Source organism: Rattus norvegicus, chromosome X, assembly GCF_036323735.1.
Source record: "Rattus norvegicus strain BN/NHsdMcwi chromosome X, GRCr8, whole genome shotgun sequence".
NCBI classification, from domain to species: domain Eukaryota; kingdom Metazoa; phylum Chordata; class Mammalia; order Rodentia; family Muridae; genus Rattus; species Rattus norvegicus.
The window spans coordinates 144,564,946-144,584,662 of record NC_086039.1 but is presented as its reverse complement, the minus strand read 5'-3'; the positions used below and the strand labels follow the sequence as shown (position 1 = coordinate 144,584,662).

General features: G+C 37.8%; 1 protein-coding gene across 12 annotated transcripts in view; it reads right to left on the bottom strand.

Moving 5' to 3' along the window:
• Positions 1-19,348, bottom strand: part of Magec2l1 (MAGE family member C2 like 1) — a 181,594-nt gene extending 162,246 nt beyond the window's left edge. For 3 of the 12 annotated variants that reach the window (XR_010061285.1, XM_039100415.2, XM_039100416.2), the window contains exons 1-6: positions 19,242-19,348; positions 17,444-17,477; positions 17,007-17,111; positions 16,315-16,397; positions 13,112-13,209; positions 327-402 (exon numbers count right to left, since the gene is read on the bottom strand). The gene's annotated coding sequence lies outside the window, so the exon portion shown is untranslated. The other 9 variants (XR_010061286.1, XM_017602412.3, XM_039100417.2 and 6 more) reach the window with 6 other exon arrangements.
• Positions 19,349-19,717: the final 369 nt, after the last annotated feature.

Sequence of the window (19,717 nt, the reverse complement as noted above, 5' to 3'; positions counted from 1 at the left end):
CTTTGTGCATGTTTAAATTTATGATAAATTTCAGATGCTAGTTTGAAGACAACTGTGAAGTATTTTCTAACTGTTTCAAAGTGCTATTAAGTGACAAATTATTAGTAGGTATAAAGACAACTGGTAGAGAATAGTCTCAGGAAAATCCAGAAAGAATGAAATAGGGACTATTTTTGTGTGAAAAGGTACAATTTTATTGGATTACTATTTGCATGTCAGGATATAGCAGAAAGCACTATAATGTAATGTCTGCTAACAACACATATAGCTTTTCACAAGGTTAAATAGTGGAACCAGCTGAGGTGATGCATAAATACTGTACTTACTCAATGTGGTCACTAGGTGGCAAATGCACACCGTGCACGAAGCCCTCTTTCCGTCTTGCACTGCGGCTACTTCAATCTCAGGTCCCATAGGGAAAAAAAATAGAAAAATAAATCATCTTGAGTGAGGTAACTCGGATCCAGAAAGACAAACAAGGTACTCACATATAAGTGAATATTGGCTAGAAGTAAGGATTACCATGCTACAATCCACAGACCCAGAGAGGCTAAGTAACAAGGAGGGCTCAAGAGGGGGGATACATGAATCCTCTTGGGAAGGGAAGATAGAAACCGAGGACAATGGAAACACCCAGGAATCTACAATGTTGATCCTAAGATTACTACCAATCAGGATATGGAGGCTGAACTAACCATCTCCTGTAACCAGGCAAGACCTCTAGTGAAAGAATTGGGACAACACAGCCACTAAAGTTTCAACCTACAATTAGTTTTGTCTGCAAAATGGGCTGGGGTAAAATTGGTGGCACAGAAATTGTAGGAGTGGCCAACCAATGACTGGTCCAAATTGAGACCCAGGCCACAGGAAGGAACCCATGCCTGATATTGTCTGTAGGGCCTGGAACCAGAGACCGGATATCCTAGGATACCCTAGGCTACAGACCTAGGATAAAATCAAACATGACCAGAAAAAAAGTCAATGAAATGATTCCTAATGATAGTCTGCTATACTTGTCGACAGGAGCCTATCATCACCATCACCATCACCATCACCATCACCATCACCATCACCATCACCATCACCATCACCATCACCATCGCCATCGCCATCACCATCACTATCATCATCATCACCATCACCATCACCATCGCCATCACCATACTATCATCATCATCACCATCACCATCACCATCACTATCATCATCACCACCATCATCGAGGATGATGGAAACAGAAGCAGAGAACCACAGCCAAACACTAGGTGCAGCTCAGGAAATCTTCTAGAAAAGAGGGAAGAAGGATTATAAGAGCCAGAGGGATCAGGGACACCCCAAGAAAACCCACAGAATTAAGTAAGCAGGGAATCATAGGGGCTCACAGAGACTGAAGTGACAACCAGGGAGCCAGCATGAGTCTGACCTTGGTACTCCTAGGTCTTCTGAATATATGTTTTGGTTGTGTAAATTTGGTTCTTATTGGACTCCTAGCAGTGAAAGCTGGGGCTGACTGACTCTTTCACCTGCTTTTAAAGGAGAAACACTTTTTTCTCCTACTGGGTTGCCTTGCCCAGTCTTGGTATGAGGGAATGTGCCTACTCTTATTGCAAAATGATAAGCCATGTTTGATTGATATCCCTGGGAGGCCTGCCCTTCTCTGAAGAGAAATGGAGGAGGAGTGGATCTGGGAGAGATGGGAGGTAGAGGGGGGACTGGGAAGAGAGGATGGAGGGGAAACTGTGGTCAGGATGTAATGTATGAGAGAAGAATAAAAAAAAAGAATACTCACAGATGGACATTAAAGATTCACCAATGTAGTTTAATTGTAAAAACAATAATGATAATGATAATAATAATAATAATAATAATAATAATAATAATAATAAACAGTAATACCAATAGCAGCAATACCAGAAAACATAAATTTGGAGCCTTTTTGCCAAGGATAGAAGCAAATTCTTACAATATCTGAGAACTTAGGAAATGACTTTGTTTGTGATCATACTCTATTTTTATTAACAGATTAATCTTTATTGGTTCATTTATAAATACAAAATAATATATCTGTCATCCAATGCAAAATAGTTGGAAAAAATCTAATCCTATGTAGCTAAACAATTTGTCTCAAACACACATACACACACAACCAGCAGCAATGCCATCTCCCTGCACAATCTTCCAAGCACAAGGCTAGCCATTCCATTACACAAACTCTCCAGGAATTCTGAAAGGGCTATGGGTACTCCTATGTCTCAGGGAAGAAGGTAGAAAAATGGCCTCACATCACTGAGCCAGTAGTACTAGAACTTAGATGAAGATGAGAATTAATTTGGTATTAAATTTCAAAAGCTAACATTTAAATATTGAAGTACAGTATTTTAGTGGCGGGTAGGTATAGTTATGTGTGTATTCTTCTTTATTTGGCTATACATGTTTATTTATTTTTATGCTTCCATATGAATTATATCTATGACTGTAAATATTTAAGTGTGTGTGCACATTCATCTGCCTTAAAGATGTCTTAGAGATATTTCTGGTAATTTCCACACCTACATTCGTATGGTATAATCAGCTAAGTGGGATTGATTACTTGTTGCTCCTAAGAAGCTAATAACACAAAGGCGCATTAAAACGCATTAGTTTGTTTCAAAAGTTTGTATATCTATTTATGGGTTTTCACAATGTAAATCCACATGTGTCTGTGTATATTCAGGTCTGCTTCTATTTGTAGCATGAAGTACTATATGCATCTATACACTCATTTTGGCATATGTATATCTATGTGTGCACTGATCTATTTGACGTATGCTTAGAATTTGCATACCATTAAAAGCTTAGGAGACCATATGTAGAGCACTGTGATAGGGTATGTGTATATGCAGCAACATGTGCAAATGTTAACATGTAAGGAGGTATCTGTACACACTTGTGCAGTTACAAATCTGCACATAGCTGCAAATGTATTTTATATATTTTGTTACTTTTAAATATATGTATATCTCTTCTGTGTTGACAATGTGGTCAGCATGAGAATGTATGGTATTTCTGCATATTTGCACTTTTAATTTTGTCAGTATAAATAAGTGCATTTTATAAAATACCATGTGCACACATTTATAAGATTCTCGGTGTATCTCCATCCAAGCTGGTACAAAAGCCTGTAGAACTGCATCTGTGTTACTGACATCTATCGCTGCATGTATCTATCCATATAATGTAGGGTAGGATTTGTTATCTGTGTGGACATGCTTTGCTGACTACCTGTGTTCATATATGTGAACCTCCCTGTGTTTATGTATCTGTGTATACATAGAATATGCTTGCATAAGTGTACTTTTACTTTCTTGCCAGTAGTTCTCTTAACTTATGTTTAATAACTGTTATATGTATGCTCTAGTATTTTAATATTTGTGTACATATGTGTCCATGTGAATATCTGAATGCCTATGTAGACATATCTTCATGCAAATTAGTGCATTTATATAGTACAGACTGAATCCGTGCATATATATGTCAATATTTACGTCTCTAGATAGGTATCTGAGATGTGAGAATGTAGTATGTATGGAGTTGTGGATGCCTACAGAATAAATATCTTGGTCTGTGGATTTATTTTGTGTCTGCCTCTATGGTATAAATGGCTATCAATGTTTGCATTACACATATGACTATGCACAAAAGTGATCAAGTGTATATCTTTGAAGGCATTCTGTATACTTTCAATATGGTTGCACATTTTCTATGTCTGTGAACAGAAACTTAATAGATGCATATGCTTCTGAGTGTATCTGTATATTTCGGTGCTTGTATATGTATACACTTATGGACTACTGTGTGTTTGTAAATTGGTTCACCATATTCCTTACGTTTAAGGGTGTTTATATATCTCTGCCTCTGTACACAATTTTGTGTCATCACCGTATATGGATATGGGTGTGTACAACTCTGGCTCTCTATTCATGACTGGGTTTCAGTGAATCTGTTTCTAGATATCATATACCTTAGCAATTCGTATTAATCTGAATGAGTTGCTATAAAAATATGTTAGTTTGCATCAATTTTAAACATTCTTGTATCTGTGTCTGCATATCTGTCTGCATACTTACATTTTCATAGATATGTGTATCCATATCTATATATCTTTGACCAATGTAGCTGTATATACAGCTCTCTATAAATAAATTACTATACATATATAAATCTATTCATTAGTCCATTTTTGTCTTATTGATGTATGCATCTCTGAATGCATACTCACATGTCAGGATTTGTGTTTGTTTTTATGTGCGCATGTATATTTAAATGTTTTAATGATGAACAGAACTTTTTATATATGAAACATGAGCATGTTTATCACATGTATTTAATCACAAATGTGCCTCTGTGTTTGTGTGAGTTGAAGCATATGAATACCAACATATATAAGTTAGACACTGTTAGAGTTTCAGTGTAGTATGAATAGTTTCGTCTCATGAATTGAATCTGAGCATGTCAAATGTGGAGCAAGTACTGTAGGATGCTAAACGGATGCTGTGGATTACATATCTCTATATGTAGTCCTTTTCTCCATCATGCTATGTGTCTATGCATGGTCTCAGAAGACCATGGAGCTAGCCTGCACATGGAGGGATTAATTTCTGTACTTACCAGTGCATCTCTATGTATGGTTAGGCAAGTCTGATAAGGTGAAGTGGGTCTGCGTGTGGTAAAAAAAATTCCTGTTGAAAAGGCAGTCCCTGTGTACTTTAGAGTTTACGGTAACACATATCCATGTTATGGGGTGTCTTCCTGATAGAAAGATGGTGCTAAATGTTCTAAATAATAATGCTGTTACTTGAAAAGCTAGTTAAGTTGTAGACCCCCCGAGGGAATTTGTGGTGCTAGTCTGTATGTGTATAAAGTATGTGTGTAAAGTGTGAAGTTACTTAAAAGGAGCAAGTGCAGCCAGCTGAAGTAACACAATAGATTGCAGGCTGGCTCTGTTACATGTGGATTCTGAGTGTTGTGCAGCTGTCCTGAGATCAATCTATTTTGAATGGAGCCATAGGTTTCATGACTATAATTTTCTAGATGTGCTCAAGTTATTTGTAGTAATGTTCATTTGAAGTTTATACATTGACTCCAAATTCTGTTAGAACAAGCTAAGCTTTGCACTTTAGAATATGTTTGCTTTACGTAAAACTCTCCTTTACTAGAGATGAAGTACCTCAACCGTGGGTTTCTTCCTGCACATAGTATGTCACTTCTAATGGCTGTGGCTCATTCCAGTTCTGTGCACCATGAGACAAGTCCGCAATATATAGATTAATTACAGATATGTATGAGCTTTGTTAGGGTTCTAAAGAATTTGGCTGAATACGTGTAAATTTGGGGTGTGATAGATCCTTACTGTGTATTGTAAGTTGAAATAAAGACTTTTTTGTGTTGTGAGGCATGTCATTATGTTGAATGTGTCATGAATTGTGAGCCTTTTTGTTAGGTGGTTACTGATTGAGTTTGTATGGTTTGATATGTCTGTCAATTACAGTGTCTATGTCTTCCTACTTGTATATTAGGATCCTTACATATATGTTTACATGCAGATCTTGTGCACTTCAGATCACACACTGACTGATATGGCATGATGTAAAGCTGTAAGCAAATTCTGCATTTTCGAGTATGACTGTTGTGGAAGTCTGTGTTTTCAGTCTGATATGGGCTGTGACTTGGTCCTGGGCATTTCAGAGTAAGTGTAGATACAGTGGAAGTCCTACAAATATGACAACTGTTATTGTTGGGTGCATTCATGAAATTTGAAAGTATTTTGTACATTGGGAAATGTATCTTTTGTTTGGAAAGTTTGTCATGGTAGTGATAGGAGGTAGCATGTACACTACAGCATCTGCCCAGATGAAGCAATAGTGTTTTGTAGGGTAAAACTGTGCTATAAAGGGCATGATTGATGAGTCATTTGTAAAACATGCTGTAAGCATTTATTCTGTGAGCCAATTCCAAGACTGTAGCAGTTCTGTGTGGATAAACATACATTTTCCTTATAAAGCATTTATATTGCAGAGTAATTGCATGTATTTTGAGGAAACTCTGTACATGTAAATTCAGTTTTGTTTATCAGAAAGTTTTTCTGTCATAGGCTATGTCTGGTTATCATATCCTCTATCTATATATTATGGAGCTAGTCTATACATTGTGAGATATCTCTGCCTTGTGTGGTAAGACAAATTGTAGTGATGTGTGTATTGGGCTATTCTTTCCCAAGTAGGGTAATTGTATGTCGTAGAGTGCATTTGTTTGTTATAGAGAGATTTTATAGTGTATTAACTTACCTGTGATTTATAGGTAATGTTTTGGTGTTAAGGAATGAGTTTAGATAGACATCATAGGTTCCCTGCAGACCATATAAGATGTTTTTATAGTACTCTGAATCAAGATTTTCTTTTAAGGCAAATCTACCTGTTAAGATAATATCAGGTGCATTCTACTTCAAATCTATACACTTTGAGGAAGGACTATTTTTAATTTATTTTTGAGAATTATTTTATACATACATACAATGAAATATAATCATATATAACCTGTATTTCTTCTCTCCAACTCCCCCAAAGAGGTTCCCAGCATGCTTCTCTCCCAACTTCATGCCGTCTTCTTGAGATAAGGTTGTATATTAATTATGATGGAACTATATGCTGGTAGTGTAATAAAGCTTGTATGTGGGATATTACGTTGGTATTGTTACTGGATATTAGGGCAGTAGTTCTGAAATAATTTATGCATTACAACACTCATACATTCAGGCAATACAGAATGCTGTACAGTGTTTCTTGGTGCTGTGGAGAGTGTCTATGTGTCTGATGCTCTAATGGCTGTGGTACATAAGGAAGTAGGTACCTGCTTTGTGGCAAATTTCCACATTGTAGTATAGAGATGAAGCACCATACTTGCAGAATGAATTTGAAATTTGGATAAACTCTACACATTGTGAGGCAAGACTGGTTTTTTGTTTTGTTTTGTTCTAGGGATTATTTGCTTTATTTTTACATTCTTCAGTTCTGTTTGGAGTTTGCTATTGTTATGGCTTGGTTTGAAAGTATTTGTGAAGAAACTTAGAAATTTGTATATCCAACTCACTAGAAGTGCTGTACCACTGAGCTACATGCCCATCTAGCCAAATGGGTTTTGTGTAAAATATCTTAGAAGTGCTGGCCAAAAAGTAGGCAGGGGGAAGCAAATCTGTGTATTTGAAAACAGGAATACATTTTGTGTGTCTGCCTATTATAGTGTATGTTTTGAGAAGTGTTTCTAAGGTGTTATGATGTGCTGTATGATTTTGAGGAATCTGTATTTTCGAGACTATATATTATAAGACATAAACAGAACATTTAGAAACTGTATACTACAGATTGTGTACAGTTTGAGGAGGTGTGTCACATTTCTGCATTTTGTAGGGAAAATTCTGTAGCATTGCAAGATTCTCAGTTATTTAAATATTGCCTGAATTAGTGTACTATATGGGTATGTCTGGATGTTGTAGAATAAGTGTGACCTATGAATTAGTATGAAAGGAAGGGAAATCCACTTGGGTTTATAATGGGTTACATTTATGTTTTCTGGGTACGGGTGTTCAGTATTAATTTTGGAACCATGTGATAAGAGAATGATAAGAGACTCTTTATTGGGTGTAAAAGACCTATGGCTTGCTGTTTATGAATGTATTTTACAGTGAGAGTCTATGGGGGCTAGTCCATGCTGTGTAGAGTGGATATATATTCTAAGTGTGTCCATGTGTTGTGATATATGGGTATATCTTTATGTTGTGAGGCCATGGTAAGTGGTTTCAAAGATATGTGTGTTATCAAAGGCTAGTGTGGATCTTATACAGAAAGTTTGGGCATTGTCAGGCTTATCTATGTCTTATATTTCACTGCCAGGTATCCAGAATCTCTCCACTTTCTTGGGACAAGTGTTAAGTGTCATATAAAATCTGAGTTGTGGAGCATGTCCCGTGTTGCAGCATGCATCTTATTAATGCTTCTACGTTTTGATTCATTTCTGTATATGGAACAATGCTGTTGGATAAATCAGAATGTCACTATATATGTCTGGATAGTGTGAGGTAATTCTAGGTTTCATGGATAATGTCTGCTATGTGGCTTCTGCGTGTTGCTCACCATCTGTGTCTTAAAATATGTGCTTTGGTGTAGTGAAGGTAAGAGCTCTGTGTTGAGGGCATACCATCATGTGGCATCCATGTTTGAGTGCCCCAGGTTTAGTCTTTCTTTGAACCATTTATTTATTTTAGTGGAAGGGGGTACAAACATGTCACAGTGTATATGTGGAGCTCAGAGGACAATTTATGGGAGTCTGTTCTTTCTGCTCACTGTGTAGGTTCTAGAGACCAACCTCACGTCCTTAGGCTCTACACTAATGGCTGCCCACTGATCTCTCACCCTCAGTAGCTCTGCATTTTTGTCATTAGGACTTAGAGTGAGTACAGATTCTTGCCTAAAGTCTGGATGACTTTAGAATCTGCATAATTTGCCACAAGTCTGCCGATAAGCTTTCCAGTAGGGAAGCATAAGTGTGCAGTTTCTATGTAGGATTCTTTTGTATGCATCAGTATTTATGCATTGTGGTAGTCATCTGGAGGTTGTATTGATCCGAATATTTCATAGTGAATATATATGTTTTGAAGATATTCTGGATCTTTAAGGCATATAAATGTGTTGTTGCTATGTCTATATATTGTGGGACCAGCATGGATCATGCTGTGTGATTTTCTGTAATGCGGAGTACTGGTGACTAGATTCAAGTAAGATTCTTCTGTTTGGTTTCAAGCCTTTCTGCTCATTATGAGGTGAACTTTTTTTGTTAAAATGTCAAATTTTTCTTTACATGATAACTGTCTGCATTTGGAATAACATCTGTTCGATGAGGACATTTCTATCTTAGGAAGGGGTGGTATGCATGCCCCATTGCAAGACTAGAATGAACAATGAATGCCTGGCTTATGGGGACAGTTTGAGTTTTGCTGGCTTATATTCCATGTGCAAGATATCTTAGTTAATAGGAGATAAGTCTGGGTATCCATGGGAAAATTTCATGTCGGGGTAAATTATCCATATCTCTGTATATGTTTAAGTCTTACAGAAAGAATGGCAATATTGCACAATGTATGTACATTGAAGTTAATTGAAGGCCATTTTGGTATGTTGTCCAAGATTTTTATGCAATCAAGGAGAATGCTTATATAGTAAATGTAAGACTTTTCCACAGCTGAGGTTTTTGGTCAGTTTGCAAGCTGTGAATAGTGTTTAGGCTCTGAGCAATTACCTCATTCTGTGAGACAAGTCTAGGTTGCTAGATGTGGATGAACCTAGATTATGTAAAGGAAGGCAAGCAAGTCGAGTTAGTTGGGAGTATTTGACTAATATCTGATATTTCTGACTATGCATGGCAAGTGTGTTATAGTGCAGATCTGAATCTCCTGTCAGTTCACTAAAATGAGCATTGAGGAGGTAATGTCTATGCATAGTAGCACTTTATGTGTATTTTTTCCAGTACTTTTCTGTTGCTGTCAATGTTGTGACTCATTGTTTAATTGGTTTGGTTTGATTATCAGCCAGGTTCTCACACACTCCAGGTTGGGTTTGAACTTGCTATGTAGCTAGGGACAACTTTGAACTTCTAGTCCTCCTCTGTCCATCTCTGGAGTGCTGTGGTTACAGATAAAACCATACCCAGTTTTATTCAGTGTTGGGAGAAAGCCCAGGGCCTCTTGAATTCTCCACTGCTCAGCTCTTTCTTGGTACTTTTGTATCATGAGTCTATGTTTAGGACTAGTGGATGCTGTCTGGAGATTATGCATATTATGTGGCAAATTCAGGACATTTGAGGAAAGTCTCGTTTTCCTGAGGTGAGTTTTATTCTCATGGGATGATTGTATTTGCACAGAAGCATGGAAGCATGTATTAAGTGTGTCACAGCAGTTCAGTATTGTGAAGTCCTCCTGTTTGTGTCTATGAATTAGACATACTTTCTATGTACCTGAAAGTGTTTACTCTGTGAAGAAGATAGTTTCAGAGGCCAGCCTTTATTTTTAATTAAAGGCTATGTCTGCACATTCCTACCAAGGTTTTCTGGAGTGAGCCTACTGAGTACGGACGATAGTGGGCCATGCTGAGGATGATAGGCCAGTCATTGTGTTTCACATGAGTTTGGGTGTTAGCCATTAGTATTCTTCTGTCCTTTGTTCTGTTTCTATGTGTTGTGGGGATATTTTCTGGTTGAAGTAGAGTGTTCTGTGCCTTGTTGGTTTTTTGCTTATTCTTTGGTGGGAACCTAGATTTTGTAGAGGTTAGGAAGCATTTCATGGAGGTAGCCTATGTGGTGATAGTAAAATCCTATGTGTGCACATTTGTATAATGTGAGTATTTGGTCGTTCTCGCGTATGCTTTGATCATCTGTATTACACCTAAGTACTATAGAGCATAGCTGTGCATTGTGTCTTTTGTAGACTGTGTGTGCTTCTGTTATAGTAACAAAAAAGTTATTCTGTGTTGCTAATCTGTATGCTGTAATGAGATATTACTGACTACAGGGGACTGACTATTCCATGTTGGGTAGCACATCTGGCAGCGAAGAGTCAATTTACATAGTATGTGCAATGTCTGGGTGAGGTGAAATAGTTCTCTGTATGGATGGCTACATGAGCACTGTAAGTATTTAATGTGTGTTGTCCAATATATTGATGTTTATGATGCCTTTTATTGTAGAGATAAGCCAGTGTTTTACTAAAATCAATATAGTTGGACACTAGGAAGAATCTGTGTGTTGTAGTGAGAGCTTTAATTCTGTGACTTATGAAACTAGTCTGTTCATTGTATTTTGGAGAAATCTATACGGTATGGATTCTTTTCAGGAGTTTAAGCTGAGTTATTTGAGTTGTAGAGCCAATGTGGTATTCTGTGCTGCACATATGTACATCTATAGTGGGACATGTGTAAGAGCATTTAATGAAAACAAGATGAATTTTTACATTGATGAACTTCTATATTTTTGCACTGCTGTGTGCGTACTACTCTGTGTGTCTAAGTGGTAGGTGGTTAAGTGTGGATGTTATGTAGACACTATGTGATAGGTAAGTATAGTTAATACAGATGTAGTGGTCAAAGTATAGTATAAGTTGTGATAAGATTGTGTGCTTTATGGATCTCTCTCTCTCTCTCTCTCTCTCACTCTCTCTCTCTCTCTCTCTCCCCATGTGTGTATTTGTGTGTGTGTGCGTGTGTGTGTGTGTGTGTGTGTGTGTGTGTGTGTGTGTAGGAGGAGGAGGAGGAGGAGGAGGAGGAGGAGGATGTTTTGTTGTTTTAGGTTGAATTTTACCATTGTTGTCCAGTATGTGCATAGTAATAATATCAGTAACAGTGTCAATGACATGAATGACAGCAATTCTTTGCCAGGTACTATTATAAAGGCTTTATAACCATTAACTCATTGTTTCTCTTAAGACCTTTATGACTCAGGAATCATTATTATCCTAAATTTGTAGCTTAGAAAATACAGGGAGGTCAAAACCAACTTTCTTATGTCATAAAAATAATATTGATAGGGATTCTAGCCTAAGCAACTGGAGTTCTAAGTTCAAGCTTTGTACTACAGAGTGGGTCTAAATGTTAGGCATCAAGTTTTGTGTTCTCAGTGTTGAGCTTATGTGAGTGGAGGCTTGTCTTCTTTTGTACCACATTGGCACAATGGGATGAGCTTTTATACTGTAAGCATGTCTTTCCTTTCTGTGAGTTTAGGTGTTTAAATCCAAACCTAAAGATTGTGACTCTGCGTAGATGTCGTCATGTCATACAATTGTAGTGTATTTAAGAGCACCAGTGCTCACGATAGCTCTGTTTGATAGGACATTTGTAGGCCTTAAAAAGCTAACCTGGGGGGGGGGGTGCAGGGTTGAGAAAAGGTTTGGTGATTAAGAGAGCTTGCTAGTCTTGCAGAGGACTCATGTGATTCCCAGCACCTGAAGAATAGCTAACGAATGTCTTTAACTCAGAATCTTAATTAGATCTCTGTGGGTAATTCCATCAGGCTTCTGTGGGTACCAGGTATATACATGGTACACAGATATACACACAGGCAGAATGCTCATATACACACAATTTTAATGATAGTTAATAGTTTTAATCTATGTGATATATGATATATGATCCTGTATGTGGGAATACATTAAGGTAAATCAGATTTGTGTGCAAATAATAAGGTGTGAAGCATACAGTTGTTTATGAATTGTGCATAAAATACGAGTTTTTATAAGGGGCTCTGCATTAAAACGTAGTGCTCTAAATTTTGGAGTGTGAATTTAGACAAACATTTGTGAACAGCAAGGAAGTCCACACACTTTGGAATTGGTATCTGTATATAATATGATCTTTGTCATACAGTACATTATTATAGTTCATGGTATGTAGATGTATGCTGAATTGCAGATCTCTGCTATATGGGGTAAAGCTGGGTACTATATAGGCTGTGTTTTTTAAGTGGATGTGTACATATGAAGTAATCATATGCATTACTGGCTATGTTTCTTTTTTGTATAGAATAAAGTTTATTTAGGGCATGGGAAGGGGAGTTGAGAAGGGAGAAGAGAGAGAGTGAAAGAGAGAGAAAGAGAGAGAGAGAGAGAGAGAGAGAGAGAGAGAGAGAGCGCACTGGCTATGTTTCTTAATTCCACTGTAAATTTCTGTGTTGTGAGTGGCCTCTAGTTTAGTGTGCTGTCTGTATCTTACAGGGCATAGGGTATTGTACAGTATTGTCCATATGCAGAAGAGTATTTTTGTGTGTTGTGGGGCTAGTCTCTGCGTTGTCAGGTGAATCTCTATTGTCAGATGATTTTAGATACTTAAAAGAAGCATTTTTGCTTCAGTAACAATGGTGGGGTTGTAGATGACTGTAATGAAAATTAACAAATGTAACAGTTTCCAGGTAGCAGGCACTGTACTATCCTAAACATAACTAGACTTTTCTTATTTTATTCATGTAATCCTCCAAAGTAACTACTATTGTCGTCCTTGTTTTACAGATGAGTAAACTAAAGAACAAAGAAAAATACTTACCTGTGGTGGGACAGTTAGTAAAGAACGGGATCAGGAGGAAGCCCAGGAAGCCTGGGTCCAGAGGCCTTGCTCTTAATGGGTACCAGGCTGTGTCTCTGCTGTAGGCCAGAATTGTAGCTCAATGATATGATAAAGCATGTCTGTCCTCTATGATGCAAAGTACAGTTAATATATGCACTATAGATCTGCACGATAGGAGGTGGTTATTTGTATTACAAATAAGTGTTATAAGGTAACTACACAACGTAGAGCAAATCTATGCACTCTTGGGTCTATCTATAAATTTTAGGACACATATGTTGTGACTGAGTATATTATAGGGGAAGTCTTGACCTGAGCAGCTTGGGAGTGTCTTCTGTACTTTAAGCTTAATCCGTGAAACAGTGCATGTCACTGTGTAGGAATAGTTGTGTGAGTTATGTTGGAAGTATGTGTACTAATAGGAGACTCTGCATTCTGATAAAGGTCTATACATGGCTGGGCATATCTTATTTTATAAACAACAGTGAAACTTCCTGTGTGCTTTGTGATAAATATGAGAGTCACTTAAACACTGAATTCAAATGTGTTTGGGAGCATGTGTCTAGACTTGAACCATGGCAAGAAGTGTTCCTTTTTTAAGATAATGATGTATAGGAAATACATTGCTACTACAGAATTGTGAGCATTCCTGGCCGTGGAATGCTGTGTTCTGAAGTGTGTTCACATGTAGTTTATATCTGTATTGTGGGATGAGCATGAATATTGTAGATTGCCTTTGTGATGGGGGTAGGAGGGGGCTTTGAGTACCTTACTGAGTAGTAACTCTGCAAATCTGGAAGGAGATTTGGGTGACGTGAGCAAATGACTGCCTATGTGTCAAGTGTTTGCACTGTAGTTTTACACTGTATGTTCATGGCAAGATGAACTGGTGTGCTGTAGGATATGTGCATGTATTAAGTTAAAATCCTGTTTAACAAGGCATGACCTGTGTGCTTCGGGTTATACTTCTATATTGCTATGTGGTACAGTGAGCAGAGCCCAGACCATTGATGGTGTCTTCTGTACCATAAACTTAATCTGCGTTGCAAGGCATAAATGTGCACAGTAGAAGTGTGGAGGGTGAAATAAGCCTCTGTCCTATTGGAATGATGTTTGTCGGGCAGGAGAATTTGTGTTTTGGGGAGTTTGCCTGTCTCGGCAAAGGATCTGAGCTAGATTGGGTGTCTCTGTTCAAGGAAGAAGTCTGCATTCTGTGGAGTGATGCTGTGCTGTGGATAGTCTCTCCTGTGCTGAAGGTCCCATGATGTGTGTTGTGTGATGTGTGTTGTGGGTAAGGCTGCATGTTCTTGCAAAGGTTAGTGTGACGTGAGGGAAATCTGTTTTACTTCGTCTGCCAGGTCTCCCTTGGTGGGAGCACACATGAGGAGTAGTATTTATCTTAACAGGACTGTTGTGCTGTGGAGAGAGGCTTGCTGTGAAGAGTACTTACGTGCTCTGAGAAGAAGCTGTATGCTTTTGGAAGAATCTGTGTTGTATGAATTAAGTCTGTATACTTCATGTGTTCTGGATAAGGTCTGTGTGATGTGAAGATGAGCTATAGTGTTGAGATTTTGTCTGTGTTACAGGCACTGTCTTCACAGTAAGGTAAGACTCACCATATGGTACTAATCAGTGTCCTTTAGCTTGGTCTCTGTGTTGAAGAGAACATATGTGCAGTCTAAAAGACCCTAATATTATGGAAGGTGTCCATGTGATAAGAGGCAAATCTTTTTGCTGCAGTCTACAGTAATAAACCTCAGGATAGTGTAACACTCTGCTGTAGGTCATCTGTGGGATATGTGAGGTGTCTGCATTCTGGAGGGTAAACACCTATATGTATAATTTGCTCAGCATGGGCATTAGGATGAGTTCATTGTACAGTGCATGCACCACTCTGTGCCAGACATGTTTTGACATCAGCAAATAACAATAAAGAATACACAGCCAGAATACAGCAAATACAGAGGCGAATGCCAGCAGCAAACCACTGAACTGAGAATAGGTCCCCTATTGAAGGAATCAGAGAAAGAACTGGAAGAGCTTGAAGGGGCTCGAGACCCCAAAAGTACAACAATGCCAAGCAACCAGAGCTTCCAGGGACTAAGCCACTACCTAAAGACTATACATGGACTGACCCTGGACTCTGACCCCATAGGTAGCAATGAATATCCTAGTAAGAGCACCAGTGGAAGGGGAAGCCCTGGGTCCTGCTAAGACTGAACCCCCAGTGAACTAGTCTATGGGGGGAGGGCGGCAATGGTGGGAGGGTGTAGGAAGGGGAACACCCATAAGGAAGGGGAGGGGGGAGGGGGATGTTTGCCCGGAAACCGGGAAAGGGAATAACACTCGAAATGTATATAAGAAATACTCAAGTTAATAAAAAAAAAAAAAAAAAAAAAAAAAAAAAAAAAGAATACTTTTTAATGGTTATTATGTAACACTTTTCTAAATGTGCTGTTATTATTCCTATTTTACAGCTAAGGAAGCTGAGGCACGGGATGACTAAGGAATTTCATACAACTGTCAAGAAAGAGATGGAGGTTTGAAATCAGACCATCTGTTTCCTGTAGCCACACTATAAGGATCCCTTTGGGCCCTAAGGATATTTGGGACCATAATAATTGGAAAAACGTCATGATCACTGCTGAAACTATTGACTGTGGCTGTGCTAGGAGGGAAAACAAGGGAGAAATCTTCTGAGGATTAAAAAAATGCAATGCTTATGTGCAGTAACAATCTCAGTTTAAGGAGAGAAAAACTGACGTCTGTGGAATTCCTCTTCCAGTCACTGCGGAGGTGGAGGAGAAGAGCCCTCCCAAGGCCTCACAGCCGCATTCTGCATTCTGCCACTGCAGATGAGCCAATGCGCATGCTCTGGTGAGCTCCTGTTGCCAGGGAAACCAGACTCCAGTCATAAACAAATCACAGCCTAATATGGCAAGTCAGGAAATGACTGGAGCTGTGTCTATGAGCCAAAGAGTCCCTTGCAATAACAGTAGGCAAAGAAAGCAGCCTGATACTCACCCTCTTTTTCTGTCCCAAATTAGAAAAGGCCAGGGGCTGTGGTAAGAAGTTAATAGGCAGGGGGTGGGGATAGGGGGAGCTCAGAAGGAGTAAGGGGTGAAACTGAGAACAGCAGGTGATTTTTAACTGTCAAATACTTCTGTTACTGTTTAACTTACCTCCTACTAAAAGCCTCTATGTTTCCTGTCTTGACCCTTCCACTTGCAGTAAATAGAGATGGACCACAGCGATGTTTTCACGTCTTGAAGATATAATGACAGTGGTAGCATATATTGAGACTTACCCTCCATCCTTTAGATCCCGATCGATCGTATTACTGCCAGCAACATTATTGAAAACATTTCTGCATCTCATGCATTTCTTACATTTCCCTCTTATCTCCCTCTAGAGAATTCCAGGAACCAAATCCACACAGCTTTAACTCTCAGAATACTTGAGGAACAGGAAAATTTGCATTAACCTTCCTTTTTAAACACACAACTGAAATGTTAAAAGCATCCAAAAACAGTTAACACCTGAAACAGTGTTCCATGTCATTGGATTCCCCAACTTCTAATTTGTAAAAATAAATAGAAAGATAAATAAACAAATATTTATAAATATCTTAAATATATACATATATGTATATGTCTGAGTTCTATATATTTAAGTTTTATTTAAGATATTTTTGCTTAAGAAATATATATATATATATTCTGTTTGAGATTCACTGTACTAAACTGTATGCAGCTAAGACTCTTGAAAGGCAAAATGTATAAACACATTGGCTTATCAGGCTGTGGGATGTGGCAAGAAGGTAAAAGTACTATTGTGGAATGTAACCATCTTGAATAGAAAGAAAATGGCCGACCTGTGGAAAGCTACGCCCTATCTAGTGGGAGAGCAGCTGTTGACATTTCACGGCAGTGGAAGAAGGTTGTATTATTCAATACGCAATGCTGAAACAATTGGTGACCTATTTGGAAAAAACACAAAATTAGATCCTATTTTATACCATACATTTTAAATTAATTCTATACAAATTGCAGGGTTAATTATAAAAATAAATAAATAAATTTCTAGAAAAAATACAGGTGAATGTATATGTGGAGGAATACCCTAAAAAAGAAAACACAAAAATCAACTGACAGATGTAGATATTTTAAAATATAAAGCAGTAAAATGCTCCCAAAATCAGTATAATAAGTGACAAAACTAAATAGTCAAATAATGACTTGAAAATGATGTTTTTATCACATATGATCAACAAATTAAGCAAGAAGGGAGATACTTGAAACTGATTCATACCATTTAATCCACAAATTCCACGTCTCAATTTTTCCTAGGAGGAAAAGAACAGAAGGGCACACAAAGATTTATATGGAAACAGATTTCTCAAATCATTTATAATAGCAAAAAAAAGCACATTTATACCTTCATTATTTGGAGTTTAGTAATACTCCCATGTGATAAAACTATGCATCTCCTAAACACATTCCTGTGAGATATCTTAAAAGATGAGAAATTGTTTCCAATACATACTTAATGAACAAAGCAGAATAAAAACTCATGTGATCTTTAGATTGTATGAAATATACATTTCTCTGCATATCTTTGTACCTATGCAGAGACAAGAGACTGACAGCAATTATGCTAAGGTAATGGCGTTGAACATAATCTTTGCAATCACCTTTAAATTTTCCCAAATTCTGTACAATACTGTGTTTTGATCATAAAGGGAGAACTAACATTTTAATGAGATATTTTAATAAACATATGAAAAGCTCTGAGAATGCAGAGAAAGAAAGTCTAAGAACAAAGACAATAAAAAGCAAAAATTAAATAGCAATGCCAGATTACACATGATTAACTTCATCCACCACAGCATGACTACAGCATTCTTTGCATGTTTAGATGTACAGAATTTCTTATACAAGATGGAGTCCTGGAAATTTTTCTTCACTACACCACAGAACAGTCACATGTCCCTGGATGCGTCACTCTTTGCCGCAGTGCCTTGCTGATGCCACCCCCCCCCTCTTAACATGCTGTTCCCTTTCCCTGCAAAACATACCCCAGCAGACATGTTCAACTTGAGGAATGGCTTATCTTCAACGATTTTGTAATAAGCCTTTTCATGCTCATATTCCTCTATAATCTAGGTTTTGTCATCTAACTCAAAAGCCAATCTGCCTATCATTTTATTATTATTATTTTTTCCTTTCAGGTCAGTTGTCAAAACCAAGGTGAACTCCAAAGAAATTTAAAAATATTTGACTTCATTTCTTTTTCTGTTTTCTTACAGGAACCAGCATAAAAGAACACACACAATTTCAGGGATATTGAGAAGCAAACAGAAATGCTGCATCTATAGGAATCTCTGCTACATGCTCACATTCCTTTTCAAAAAGCAAAGAAAAGCATCCAGAAGATTCTATCGATTGTACAACATGACATGCAAAAAGCAAATGGATTTTACAAGTGAAGGCACAGTCAAAATATTTGTTACTTCTTTTTCATGATTTTTCATCCTACAACCAAATTTTAATCTCCCCAATTCAATACACATTCATCTTTCCTACAAAGCAACCAGTCTTAATATTATTCCAGTCTGCCTTTTTCATTCCTTTCCTATGCAGACATGTCACGGCACCATCTTCTTAATTAAAAGCAAATGGAATACACTATCCTATCCTCCACTGCAAAATATTTTCTGCATGTCCACCACACACCAAGATAACAAACCAGATCTGAGAACCCCCTGAATACTGAATCATAGCTATCATTTCATTACGTATAATTCAAACATCATACAGCTGAGATATCATTTAATATCTTCAATAAATCTTTTTTTGATATGTATCTTATCAGATTCACAATTTACGTGTGTTCTATATTTCTTTCTATCAAGTCATTCATCATTTAGGAAGCGAGCCTTAAATTAGGAACGTGAGCGTGGAATAAGAATATATTCAATTTTCTTGGTGCTATGGACTAGACAAATTCTTATACAGGTCTATGATATTCTATCCCATGAAAATGCATCATTTGCTTTAGAAAACAGAGCCTTAGCAACTATTTTATGAGAGCTTTCTCAGCTACTTACCAGTTGCGTGCTTTCTGTCTCTCCATCAGCTCTGAAGCTGTCGCACTGAAGGAGTGGGAGGGAAAAGCAGCAGCGCAACAGCCTCTTGAAAATAAACTGTGCTGTGAAGAAGGGATTAGCCCAAAGGCAAGAAATGAAATGCTTCGAGATTCTCCTCCCAAATCCTCACAAACATTAGATCATACTAAACACTGCATGCTACAATTCATATGCTCATCAACGGACAGAGTTTAATGGTTCAACTTCTGGTACAGAACATACTTAAATTACCTTAATTTCCAGTGGAACCCCTACAACATCATGGGCTTTTGGCTCTCCCGTCTCCTAGCAACATTCTCGCATTAATACACTTTTACTGCAGTAGTCCTATTAGACATTAGAGAACACTGACAAGGTCTAGTTTCTGCTGAGAATCACTATTATTCTGTTGCTTAATATGCATTCTCCCCTGGGTAAATAGTGTGGAAAGTGTGTGA